At 42.7% G+C, this 14,147-nt stretch overlaps 1 long non-coding RNA gene across 1 annotated transcript in view; it reads left to right on the top strand.

Moving 5' to 3' along the window:
* LOC309700770 overlaps nucleotides 1-14,147 on the top strand; it is a 53,530-nt gene that overhangs the window by 20,501 nt on the left and 18,882 nt on the right. Inside the window, exons 2-3 of the long non-coding RNA XR_014274741.1 lie at nucleotides 12,581-12,672; nucleotides 13,285-13,356. This is a non-coding gene — a long non-coding RNA (uncharacterized lncRNA). The remainder of the gene's footprint in view (nucleotides 1-12,580; nucleotides 12,673-13,284; nucleotides 13,357-14,147) is intronic.

Genomic DNA, 14,147 nt, shown 5'->3' with positions numbered 1-14,147 from the left:
AAACACTTTATTTTTCTTGCTGTTTGTGCTGCAGTCAGGCATTGATCTCTCTGTCTGCCTGACTCTCTCTCTCTCTCCTCAGTCCATTTTTCCCCTTGTACGCAGAAGTAAAGAGGTAGACAGAAATAAAGCGGGCCTATTCTCAGAAATCTCCAAAGGAAGTGCGCCCTCCCTCTTTCTCTCAGTCCACGGAGCTGTGACTTCAAAAGCCCCTCTCTAAAAATGTGGGGAGGAAAAAAAGGCGCTCGATATGGCTCCTACCTGCTATAGCTCAGCTGTTTTGTGAATGAACCAACATGCTGACTTACCTGTCGTTGGTTCTTTTTTCCACTTGGAACCATCTTGCTCTTCTTTCCCATTCCCACAGTGATCGTTCCACAGCGGAGACAAACCCCTTATTCATCCTCAAGAAGCTGCAAATTGCTGCACTCATTAAGAGGTGCTGTCCGCTGTTTGTGTGGCAGCACTTTGAAGAAGACCTCAAGATGTCAGTGGGCATTAAGGAGGTGACCCACAGCATGTCTGAGCTGGCACAGCTTTACATTTGTTCCACTGTAACAGATTTATGTCAGCAAACATTGTTACGTCGTTCGAGCCATAAAGAAGGCAGAGGCGCCTGTCTCATCCTGTTCTAATGTGCACCTTGGATGCAGGACGTTTCATGTGCAAAATGACATTTGCAACATCTCTTATCTCCCAGTGCAACACACGAGGCATGCATCCATGAGTTATTGTTTGGTAAATGATTATTAACATAAGCTGCTGCAATTCTATTAGTGCTCACTAATGGGGGGGAAACACCATCCGCCCATTGATAAATTCATTTTATTCCTAAATGAATTTAAAAAGAAATCAATAATAATAATAATAACAATAGCAATAAAACATTGCTGGGAATATATAGAGCTGCCTTTGTTTTCCCTGTGCTCACTCCTTCAACCACACTTAACTGCTCACCCCAGGCTGACTACAAGTCTTGTTGAAAATTATGTTGTTGGTTTTTTAGAGAGAAAAAAAAACATTAAATTCACTCCATGTTTACATGAATAGATGTAGAGCACATCTTTCCATATGCATATTTCTGTCATTTTTATTATAGAGGTCAACTATGTTTTTAATGAGGTCTTCTTACTGGTGGAACAGCTCCATTTTCACACCTGCTTTCTATATGTCTCATATATATCTTTTCGAAATTGCTGTATATTACTGCATGGAATATTCATAAACTCCAGGAAAGAAATGCAAATGAATGCAGTGTATTGGTCATACACATAACTGTGAATATACACACATTCCAGATGTTTTAAATTAGGAAGCCCCCTGACTGAGACTTGCTAACGACCCCACAAAGCCAAGCACTCCAACTAGAATTTGTTTGAGCGTCTTATTAGTGAGTTAAGAGCTGATGAGGCAGCTCAATGATAGAAGATTTGAATATCTCAAATTATAATAGGATATTGGTGTGTGTTTCTCTGATGAGAGCCAGCCAGGGAAATCACAGTGAAATGAAATACAATATTTATGAATTCTGATATTGAGGCTTCTTTCTAACTTCAATATTAAACCTGCCGAGGTGCCCTTCAAAATCTCGTAATAATCCACTCCTCCCTTTCTCTATTCTCCCCCCATCGGTCTGTCTAATAACTAGTGATGGGATTTCCGGCTCTTTTTAGAGAACCGGCTCTTTCGGCTCGGCTCACTAAAAAGATCCGACTCTTTCGGCTCCAAACCGGCTCTTCAGGTTATTTTGTTGCTTTAATTTATTTATTATTAACAACAATATAAAACTATGCACAAAAGGAATTACTAATGTAAACAAACAAACAAAAAAAACAGTGGTTTTATTTATATATATGTTTATATATAAATATATATGGTGGCCCCTAGAGACAAAACATGTACAAACTCCAAAACACACTTCTAGCATTAACTGAACTTCCAAAACAGAGCTCCCTAGATCATTTAAATTACACAATTGAAAGCATACGTGTATTGTTTGTGTATTTGTACACAGGCACTCATATATTCAAATAATTTAAAAAAATGTTCATTTACCTGTTACTACCACACACCAAATCCGGTCGTTGGTACTTGCTGGCTTGTGTAGCCTCTAGGTAACAAAAGCTCAACACTGCGCCTAGCATCCTGGAGCACTTCTGTTGTGTTTGTACATGTTTTGGAATTTGTACGTGCTTTGTCTCTAGGGGCCACCGTAAATATGCTTTTATTTATTCACTTCACATAAAATGTAATAAATAAATCATATAATACAAAAACATGTTTACATTTCAACTTTTAACTATTTAAATTTTCAGCTTTTTCCTTTTAAACAAATTTAAAGTGAAACAACACAAAACACTGCAAACCACAACACAATTAAATATAAATATGAAAACAAAAAGAAGATGCACATTCTCTGTCATATGGGCCTGCATGAATAAACTTTGTGAATCTTTTATCATCCGCAACTGAAAATAGTTGTGGATGATTACTATACCTTTCCAATGTGACGTTGTTGTCCCTGGCTCTCTTTCTCTCTCTTTCCATCCATCCATCCATCCATCCATCCTCATCCGCTTTGTCCGGGGCCGGGTCGCGGGGGCAGCAGCCTAAGCAAAGAGGCCCAGACCTCCCTCTCCCCAGCCACCTCCTCCAGCTTATCCGGGGGAATACCAAGGCGTTCCCAGGCCAGCCGAGAGATATAATCTCTCCAGCGTGTCCTGGGTCTGCCCCGGGGACATGCCTGGAACACCTCACCCAGGAGGCGCCCAGGGGGCATCCTTGTCAGATGCCTGAACCACCTCAGCTGGCTCCTTTCGATGTGGAGCAGCAGCTGCTCTACTCTGAGCCCCTCCCGGATGGCCGAACTTCTCACCCTATCTCTAAGGGAGAGGCCAGCCACCCTTCGGAGGAAGCTCATTTCTGCCGCTTGTATCCGCGATCTCGTTCTTTCGGTCACTACCCACAGCTCGTGGCCATAGGTGAGGGTAGGGACGTAGATCGACCGGTAAATTGAGAGCTTCGCTTTTACACTCAGCTCCCTCTTCACCACGACGGACCAGTGCAGCGTCCGCATTACTGCAGCTGCAGCCCCAATCCGTCTGTCGATCTCCGGCTCCCTTCTCCCATCACTCGCGAACAAGACCCCGAGATACTTGAACTCCTCCACTTGGGGCAGGAACTCATCCCCGACCCGGAGTGGGCACTCCACCCTCTTCCGGCTGAGAACCATGGCCTCAGATTTGGAGGTGCTGATCCTCATTCCCGCTGCTTCACACTCGGCTGCGAACCGTTCCAGTGCGAGCTGGAGGCCCTCACCCGATGAAGCCAACAGAACCACATCATCTGCAAAAATCAGAGATGAGATTCTGAGGCCACCAAAGCGAAAGCCCTCCGCCACTTGGCTGCGCCTAGAAATCCTGTCCATAAAAATTATGAACAGAACCGGAGACAAAGGGCAGCCCTGGCGAAGCCCATCACCCACCGGGAACGAGTCCGACTTATTGCCGGCAATGCGAACCAAGCTCTTGCAACGGTTGTATAGGGATCGAATGGCCCGTAGCAATGGGCCAGACACCCCATATTCCCGCAACACCTCCCACAGGACACCCCGAGGGACACGGTCGAATGCCTTCTCCAAGTCCACAAAACACATGTAGACTGGTTGGGCAAACTCCCATGCACCCTCAAGTATCCTGGAGAGGATAAAGAGCTGGTCCAGTGTTCCGCGACCAGGACGAAAACCGCATTGTTCCTCCTGTATCCGAGGTTCGACTAACGGACGAACTCTCCTTTCCAGCACCCTGGCATAGACTTTCCCAGGGAGGCTGAGGAGTGTGATCCCCCTGTAGTTGGAACACACCCTCTGGTCCCCTTTCTTAAAGATGGGGACCACCACCCCGGTCTGCCAGTCCACAGGTACTGCCCCTGATCTCCACGCAACATTGCAGAGGCGTGTCAACCAGGACAGCCCTACAACGTCCAGAGCCTTCAGGAACTCGGGGCGGACCTCATCAACACCAGGGGCTCTGCCACCAAGGAGTTGTTTAACTGCCTCAGTGACCTCGCCCCCGGAAATTGGCGGGTCATTCCCCTCATCCCCAGACTCTGCTTCCTCCTCGGAAGACGTGTCAGTGGGATTAAGGAGGTCCTCGAAGTATTCCTTCCACCGCCTGACAATTTTCTCAGTCGACGTCAGCAGCGCTCCGCCAGCACTATACACAGTGCAGGTAGAGCACCGCTTTCCCCTCCTGAGACGTCTGACGGTTTGCCAGAATCTCTTCGAGGCAGTCCGAAAGTCTTTTTCCATGGCCTCTCCGAACTCCTCCCACACCCGAGTTTTTGCTTCAGCCACTGCTCGAGCCGCATTCCGCTTGGCCTGTCGATACCTGTTGGCTGCCTCCGGCATACAGCCTTATCATCTCATCTAATCGACTGCGAGAAAGGAAAAAAACATATTTATCAACGTGTCAGAGCACTCCTTACGTTGTGGTACATCTTATCTCCTGTTGTGTCTGTCGGCTGCCTCTCTCTTTCCCTCCCGCTCTGTTCCTGTGCTACTGCGAGTGTAACTACCGCCCCTCCCCCCTCTTCCCAGCGCTAAGCAGCAAGGCTCACGTGCGGAGTGAAGCGGCAAAAAAGTGCAAGAGAGAGGGTGAGAGAAAGAAAAAAAACCACGGCTCCCAAGAAGGAGCGGGCTCGCGTCGTTCACTTCAAAGATCCGGATCTCAGTGGCGTGTCTAGAAAATTTTTGTTGGGGGGGCCAGGTAGGGGCACAGATTTGGAGAAGGGTGGCAGATTTAATTGGCAGATAATGTTTTAAAAAAAAATTCTACCAACCCTTAACCATAATTCAATAATCCTATAAACCTAATAACCAAATGCACTTTTAACTCTTATTAGAATGAGATTTTAACCACTACGGTGCAAAGTTTTTAGATACTGCGTTGATAAAGTACAAGAGATACAATCAGTGCTTTGTCAGTGTTTACTCAGCAGTCAAGGACAACAATATTTGCATAGTATTTTTACTGACATATAGTGCACATATGTTTTGGGCAAAAACATTTTTGAAAATTAAAATACGAACATTTGTAACAAACAATTGACAAATTAGCCAATGCAAAACTTTATCTGCCTGTTAAAAAAAGAAGATAATCTTCTCACAAACTGGTGTTTGATTTTGAAACAGGAAAAAAGTGGGGAAACAACTGAAAAGACTAACATTTGAATGAAACCTGAAAGCAAGTAAATACTTTCTATGCTGCCTTATCGTAAACTTTGGTAATATTGATAAAGAACAACACTGGCTGATGATAAAATACAGTCAGCTGGCATGGTGACACTGCCAGTATTAACCTGCAGGGCTGGACTGGGACAAAAAAATTGGGCATTTTTACTACAGACCGACCCACCAGGTAGTAAAGCCATAAAGACTTTGACTGAAAACAAACCCTGTTGTGACAGTGATGTACAGTCTTGTTGGTATATGTATGATTTCTATACATTTTACGTCAGATAAAAACTTTGGTTGTAAGATTTAGATAATTATTTAATAAAAACTAGGTATTTTAAATGAGAATAAGAAAGAAAAGTATTTCTTTGTGCCCACCTTTCCCTGTTAATGCCCTACCTGGCCCCCTGGCAAAACTTTGCTAGACCCGCCCCTGCACAGTTACCAGCTGTCTGCTACATAAAAAAGGATCCTGGTGTTATTTGTCTCTCAGAAACAGTTCATAACTTCCCTTCAACTCATTCATGTCACCTAAAAGGTAAACCTGTTTCTCCATCACCTGTTCAGCTCTGATGGTTCAGTAAGGACATCTCCTGGTTTCATCTTCATGTTTCCCTCTCACCACATATCTAAACAGACATCATGACCAGCAGCTTTACAGCTGTGGCTCCAGCAAACATCAGCTGATACTAGAAATTAATATTAAATACATTCTAACAACAGCCGATCAAGCTTAAACGTGCTGCTGTTGTTTAGCGCAACATCTGCTGGTTTCCTCTTTCTGGCGCAAAGTGGGCGATAAACAAGAGAGAAAAGCCGATCAGCTGATCATTGATCAGTTTCATGATTGAAGTAGCAACAGGAGAGGGAGGGGGAGAGAATGAGAGAAGAGGCAGCTGTGCAGCATAAAGACAGAATAAATCCAGCTTTGTGTCTTTTTTCCATTCTAGCTAAAGTCCGGGACAAACTGCGTCTCTTCTCAGCTCAATACGAAACGTGTAATATTTTCTCTGAATGAGGGACCATTCCATTTTTTTAAGGAGCCGTTGGCAACTCTACTAACCTTATGAATAAAATAAAGTTCACTATCAGTAACATCATAGCACCCACCCAGCTGTATAAAAACTCCGTCAAACTGGCTAGAACGCAGTATGAGTTATTGCAACTGACAGTAAAAAGTCAGCAACATGAAAATAAACTCCACCTAAACTTGGTTTATATCTGACCCAGATAGACTGCAGGTCATAACTTCTTACCTGAAGTTCAGTTCACCTGACACTCGGACTGGTGGCTGCTTCGGGTCTCTCCTCCTGCCTCCCCTTCCCTCATCCACCTGTTGCCTCTGTGGAAGCCCCGTCATAGTCACCACCAAACAACGGAGTTATTTCTACACATCGACCTGCATCTGGCCAATCCACCACCTCTCATTGTTCATGCCATTACAAAAAAATAAAAAATAAGTCACTGGGGATATGCCCGGTATGCCCGATGGCCAGTCCAGCTATGTTAACCTGCAACCAAATCTGCAGCTCCATACAGCAATGTTACGACTTAGATTATATCTTATAACGCATAACTCTTATGTTAGCTGCCCTCAGTAGCATACTGTCTCAAATATTCCACAGCGGCAATAATTCTTTAAGTGTTATTTTTTTCCTTGGTATTCTAATTTCACCGAAGTTTACTAAACTCAACAAACTTGATATTACTTACCGGGACATTTATTCTGTCCTCATTTTCTTTCACCGAAAAATTGTTTCCTGCAGTGCCGTCTTTCGCGCTTGGCTCTCCTACCTTTGCTAACGTGATGCGCATAGCGCAGAAGCGATGCTGCATTCACTTACACTCGGATATCTGACCGTCACCGTGAAAACATAATCGGACATTTGATATTTGATTGAATTTTATTGTTTTGCCTTTGGGGTGGCACCTGGGGTGGCCAGTCTGGTTTGGGGGGTGGCCTGTGCCCCCCCAGGCCACCCCGCTGGACACGCCATTGCCGGATCTAAGAGCCGTTTCATTCGTGACCGACACATCACTACCAGTAACCCTACTCGCACAAATCCAAACATAAAGCAGCAGCTCCCACAATTTAGGAGTTTAAAGGAATATTTTCCCCGGGTTTTCCTGTTGCTTGTGCAATAAAATGTTGGGTAGGCGATTACAGCTTAAAAGCACAAGGTCATCTGTCAACAAAGTGGGCTAAACCCTGCAGTCAGAGCTACATCTCAGACTCTACAGGCCTTAGTTAGCATGTTAAATGATAAAGTTCATGACAGTGAAAATAACAAAAGCCTAAGCAAGCATGGCTTGTTTCGAAGGGTTGCTGGAAAAAAAAATCCCTTCTCTCTGAAAAGAACACAGCTTAGCCTTATGAAGTTCTGGAACAATGTCCTTTGGACAGATGAGATCAAAGTTGAGGTGTTTGGCCATAATCCACAGTGGCGCGTTTGGAGAAAACTAAGCAGCATATCAGCACAAACACCTCAAAACAACTGTCAGACACGGTGGTGGAGCAGCAATGATTTGGGCTTGTTTTGGACTCCAAAGAACCTGGACACCATGCAATCATTGAGTCGACCATGAACAAGTAGGGCAGTTTTCCCATATACAGTTGGACTTGTTCTGAGTCGCCCCCTGCTGGCATTAGAAGAAATGTAGGTTTAAGGTAATTCTACCTTACAGTTTTTTACAGACGCTAGGACACATTTCTCAATACTTAGGTCACGTTTGCAAAACTCCTCACACAGTGAGCACAACAGAAGTCTATGTGGGCTAAACTGAGGATCAGTTATCATTGTTTTGGCACAAAATGCTTTCAATGACTACATCTCTCAAATTTCATGAATTATCTTCTCACTCAGACACAACAACTGCCAAAAATCTTTGTACGGACAGGACATTTTGCATGTGCTTACATACTGTTTTCAAAACTGTTAAACTTATGGCCAAAACAATAACACAATGCAAAACTTGAAAAGACAGCAAAATTCAACAGCAATATTTTATTGAAACATATTTTAAATCTAAAAATGCAGTTTAACCAGCCACAGCTGATTCTCATTGTAGATGAACATCTACACAGGTGTTACTCCTTCAATTTTTCAACTCCTTCAATTCTGGCAGCCAGAAGATTCTTTCCTAGGTGTATTGCCCTAGATGACATAAGATGTGATGTGGATGAGAACCTGTGGCCAAATGGAGAAGACCGAGTAGATTAGCATTACTATTGTATGTGTATCAGTGGATGGTGTGTATACAAATTCTTGTATTTTGGGATTACTTAGTGCAAAAAAATAAAAATACAGAAACAAATATTAACGAATTCTGCATGATGTCTGATTCATTCCAGTAACATATATTGAAATTATAAACAGAGATGTGTCCTTGTTTTACACAAGAAAACACTATGTAATGCTACATGTTGTTAGTGTTTTTCAGGTCATTGTTTTGTGGGTGACAAAGTGTGTTTGTCGGCTGTCAACCTTTGCTAGTGTTCTGGAAGAATGAGTTTATTTGAGACCTGAATAAAGTGTTTTGGTAGTTGTAGTGCATTTTGAATGTGAAATGAACTGCTTTGCCAAGCTGAAGGTCAGTTAGGAGAATTGTGTGAAGAGTTTTGCAAAAGTGACCTAAGTATTGTGAAATGTGTCCTAGCGTCTGTAAAAAACTGTAATTTTGTAAGAGGAAGACTGTTCTAGCTTTAGCTCCAAAGAGGTTCAGAGAAGATTAGAAGAAGAAGATTATTTAACCTATTCACGACTTTTTCTGGCCTTCTGGTTTACAGTTTTTTTCAATCGCTAACAAGCGCTATTAGATTATTCTGTTATTATATGTTACCTTATATATGTAATCAAAGTAGTTGAATTAGAATACTGCTGTAGATCACATTATACCCTTTAATATAGAGTGTGTGAGCTGTATGTAGTTTAGTTCTCATTATACTTTTGAGTTAACAGAACATATTCACATATTAGTTCATTAGATAAATGTGCATCACTCTGTATCCTTGATCTGCTGGGAATGTGTTACACTGTTTTCTTGACATGCTTAATTGTTGAATCATGAAGAGAAGGTTGTAAGCAGGAGACTCTGTGTCTAAAGACAGGGGAGATAGATAGACCACATTCCACACCCCCACCTTACAGAAAGCAGAGAAACAACTGCCGAGGTCATAACTTAGGCGCTGTAACAGAGAAAAAAAGTGATGTTTTGGCTTTTACGACTAGCTGGGGGCCACTAGAGACTATAAAAAGCTGAGCAACCCGTCACCATTTTGAGACATGTGCCTGACCCTCTGGTAGCATCTCTCCCGTCCGGACGTTGTAATGCTCTGACTGTTGAATTGTATGGAAATAAATGATTGTTGATTGAGCATTGATACACCGAGTATTGTCCCTCCTTCAGCCCAAAGATTCAAAGAATTGGGAGATTTCAACAGCGCCTACCCATACTTCAGATACTTTTTCTAAACTCTTAACACAGACTCACACCTACAAAACACAATTGGCCAAATGGATAATTTTCTTCTCAAAAATACATTTTGTTAAATATATACTAACTCTTCATTTCAAAATAGAACACATCTTTCTCTGCACACACTAACTGTACAAAAACACTATAAATCTGACTCAAAATTAAATTAGTCTGTCAAAGAATAACACTTGTTTTCACCTCACAAGGTACATGCAGTCAATCAAAGTACACCTTGTTTCAAAATACTGGCTATTATTGACATTACAAAAACTGCATAGACTTTTATGTTTCAGTTTTACAGGTATTTGCATGCGAAACATGCAATCCACCATTTTGACACCAGAAATGTCTTGGTTGGTAACTGTATGTCCACATGTACAGTAATGTTCACATTCGAAAGCATTCCAGTAAAAAGCAAACAAGTTTCTGTTTCTTTACTGTTTACTACAGGAGGTACAGTAGAAACACGGTATGATAGGACAGAGAAAGTTCTACAGTATTGCTTACAGTGAACAAAATACCCATGAAACACACAAGAGCATTCTGAACAAAAAAACAACAGCAAAAAGCCAAGATAAAAGGGGGGGAGGGGGGCTAAAAAAAGGCAAAAAATTTGCATCTAATCTCTGCGATCTTCAGGGTTAGGCCACATGTTTTCATCACATCTGATGTTATCCAAGTCGATGCACCTGGGATAAAACCGCCTGGTATGTCGGATCCACCCTTGGCAATCGTCAACTGTGATGTCCCTGGAGCCAGCATCCATGGCTTCAAGGAGGGACATCTGGTCATGTGGCTGATGGTCATAAACCTTCCACCTCCATGCAGAAAAAAACTCCTCTATGGGGTTGAGGAAAGGTGAATAGGGTGGAAGGAAGAGACTTACCAGTCTTGGGTGGACTTCAAACCATGTTGTTATTGCTTGCGAGTGATGGAAAGCCACATTGTCCCAGGTAATTACAAAGGTCCTCATGTTTTCACCCTCCTGACCCTGCTCTGGAACCAGGCGCTGGTGGAGATCATTGAGAAAGGCAAGCAAGCGCTCTGTATTATAGGGTCCAACCTGACATCTGTGAAGGAGTAATCCTGCATTTGCAATTGCTGCACACATGGTAATGTTTGCCCCTCTCTGTCCTGGCACATCAACTGTGGCCCTTTTTCCAATTACATTTCGTCCACGTCGACGCCTTTTGGCCAGATTGAATCCTGCCTCATCGATGTATATGAATTCATGAGGGGCCTGGTTGGCCTCCAATTCCATAACTCTCTGAAACAAAGTTTATGTAAGTCATGTTATTACTGTATACCATACTGTACTGTAACCTAGTATTGTGTAGGTTACCTACTTGCAAAGTGCAAAGCTTATAGAACTGGACATTGGATTGAATATACACTATACCTGGACATATTGTCGTCGTAGCTTCTTGACCCTCTCACTGTTCCTCTCAAAGGGAACAGTGTAGAGCTGCTTCATCCGCACTCTGTGTTTGGACAATGTCCGCGTAATGGTTGTGAGGCTGATTCTATCGATATTGTCAAATATCTCATGGTCCGCCACAATTCTAGTTTGAATTTCACGCAGTTTTATTGCATTATTTGCAGTAACCATTTCTACAATGGCAAGCTCCTGATCATTACTGAGGAGCTTTCCTCTTCCCCCAGAGGGTGGAAGACGTTGCATTCTTTAGAAAGACAAAAAATTCAACATATGCATTACTGTATGACCATATTGACATGTCAAGTGAGAATAGAAACAATCCATGTAAAATGCAATACTTACCTGTTGGTTTGTTGAAAGATGCGTATAATGGAGGCAACCGTTGACCGCCTCAAATTGGGCTGCACTCTTTCACCAGCCTCTCTTAGTGAAAGACCATGGTTGATTACATGGTCAATGATAGTGGCATGAATTTCATCACTGACTACTGTTCTTGCAGCCCTTGGAATGCCACCACCACGCATTCTTACACCTCTACCTTGCCCTCTCCTTGGGCCTGCTCTTCTCTCTGGGCCCCTTGCTCTTACTCTTCCTCGACCAGACATTACAGTGTTTGTCTTTTTTTTTGTTTCCAAAAACATCACTCCTCAAGGTCTTGCCTTATAAACCCCACTGAGTCTAAGCCAGAATGGAAGAAGCTGTGGTTGTCCCAATTTACCCAACATAAATCAGCTGTGTGTCAATTATTCAATTGTTTGTTTATTATCAGCTGAGATATATTTTTGATATTGATATTGGTTTTGTACTGATATCATTGCAGAAGCAGAGGTTTTTATACTGTATCTACGGTTTAGAATATTGTTTTTGCTATTGTGGGATGTTGTGTGTTAACATTCGTACATACTACAAAAACAGTCCATAATTTTGTTGGGAGGTATAGCTTGTCTGTTAAGAAAATGTAAGCATTGTGGAAATGTGTTCACTGACTGCATATTGGGTGAACACGACATGAAATGTGTGAATGGTATGGCCACAACAGACCGATGCTGTGCTAATTGTGTTTAGAGTTTTGCAAATGTGACAACTGTTTGGACAAACGCTTGTTAGCGACTGAAAAAAACTGTAATCCAACTGGGTACTGGTGCTTTTGTAGTGAGAGATTTGGTTCACTTTTGACCTAAAAAGCAATCAGTTGAAGAAAAAAGAAAACTACATTGTTGGATGTTCTTTTCGGATAAATTTAAACACAGTTCTTTTTATACGTGCTGCTTTTTGTGTAGTAAGGACAGACTCTGACTACTCAGGCTTTGTGGCTAATCCAAAAGATTCAAAGAAACACTTGTTAAACGTTAATCCGAGGATATTACAACTGAGGGTTAAAGGAAGGATAACATTCCACTCAATAATCCTTCAAATTTCCACCTGGCTTACAGTTCATCCTTTGAAAGTGGATGCAGTTCATGACCAAGCTGATCCTGATCAAGTGCCGGGTGAAAGACGCCGCTCGTGCCCCCAAATTCTCAAGGTAAATATGCTTGTGGTTTGTCTGTTTGGCAGTACAATAGTGGGTAGTGTTCAGTGGTCAAAGCTAAACACGACGCAGCACAACAGAGATGATAAGTGATGCATTGGCTTGAAGTGGACGTGATTACTGTGAAAACCTCCCTGTGACTCACTGCTGTGTGAGAGAGTGTTTCTGCCAGCATGGATGGGGTGTGCAGAGAAACCTAAATCTTGGGGATTGGATGAGTAAATAAGGCTATTTGTGCATGTGCATGAAGCGGTTCTGTGCTATAATAATCTCCAAATGTGAAAAATACTGGGGGACACATAAAGGAAGTGCCATGTTTTAATTGCACTCATTTTACTGTGCGTTTCATTGTTAGGTATGCTGTGGGAAAGTGAGGATAAACGTTAGCCATTCCAGGGTTACATCTACCTTTTAATGATGAACAATGGTGCTTCCATATGGAATAATAAATTTCAATAACTCTCTCCCTCCCACTCTGTCCGTTTCCCCAATGTTTTCCTCAGTCCACTGCTCCTCATTTGCATGACAGTTGAGAACAATATTGCCGAAGCAGTCCAGACAAAGGCTCTCTCTGTCTTTAATTTTGTTCTCTTTTCTCTCTTTCAGAGCCTCTCAGATAATGGGATGTTTCGCAGTCATCAAAGCGTGACCCCCTGTCCAGACTGAAGCCAGCAACAGGTTTGATCACGTGCACCAAATCACAGAGAGCAGTGATGTCAAGTGGAAATAAAGTCTGAAGTTTTCTTCAGGAGAAAGCTGCAGCAGCATTTCCAAATAAATGAGTTCATTGTGCTTCAAATCATTTTTAGGTTTAAATTCAGCTGAATAACTAAATCGGTCTCAGTGGATTGGGGATGTCGAACTTGGTTTTTAAAGGCGGCAAAACCAAATATTCTGGAGCGCAAACTGAGCGCTTCTAGCTGTCACACGTGCCTCTGGGAAAGAGTGAACTGAAAACACTTTGACGTACTGCCTTCTTTTAAAATTGTAACAGCGCGTTCTCATCCCGGGGCGTAAAACACTGCCATTCTGAGGTGGCTGGTGTAGCACAAACAGGCACAAGTTGCCCCTTGGTGCTCCGGTTGCAGTAATGCTTGATGCTGACAAGTAACCGTGCACTTCTAAAGAGTGGGAAGAGGAGAGTGGAGGAGCTGTATGGCGTTATTTTTTTTGCCACTATTCTGAGCGCACGTAAAAGAAGTTTGAGTGCACGTAAAAAAAAATTGCAGTTGCAAGTGTTGCATTTTGAGGAGAAATTTATTTTGAGCGAAGAAAAGCTAAATTTGAGTGAACAAAAGTCATTGCTGCGTGCAAGAAATGTATTTCAGTGTTTGCTATTATCCACACACACACACACACACAATAGCAGCCCCTCTCGCTCACTTTTTGCATTTGCGCTTGCTCCCAATGTGTTGCTCGCGCTCTCAACATTTCTGCCCGTGCGCGCTCAACTCTATCTGTACACCGCA

Source organism: Aulonocara stuartgranti (assembly GCF_965226115.1).
Source record: "Aulonocara stuartgranti genome assembly, chromosome: 23".
NCBI classification, from domain to species: Eukaryota; Metazoa; Chordata; class Actinopteri; order Cichliformes; family Cichlidae; genus Aulonocara; species Aulonocara stuartgranti.
This window is presented reverse-complemented; position numbering and strand designations above follow the sequence as displayed.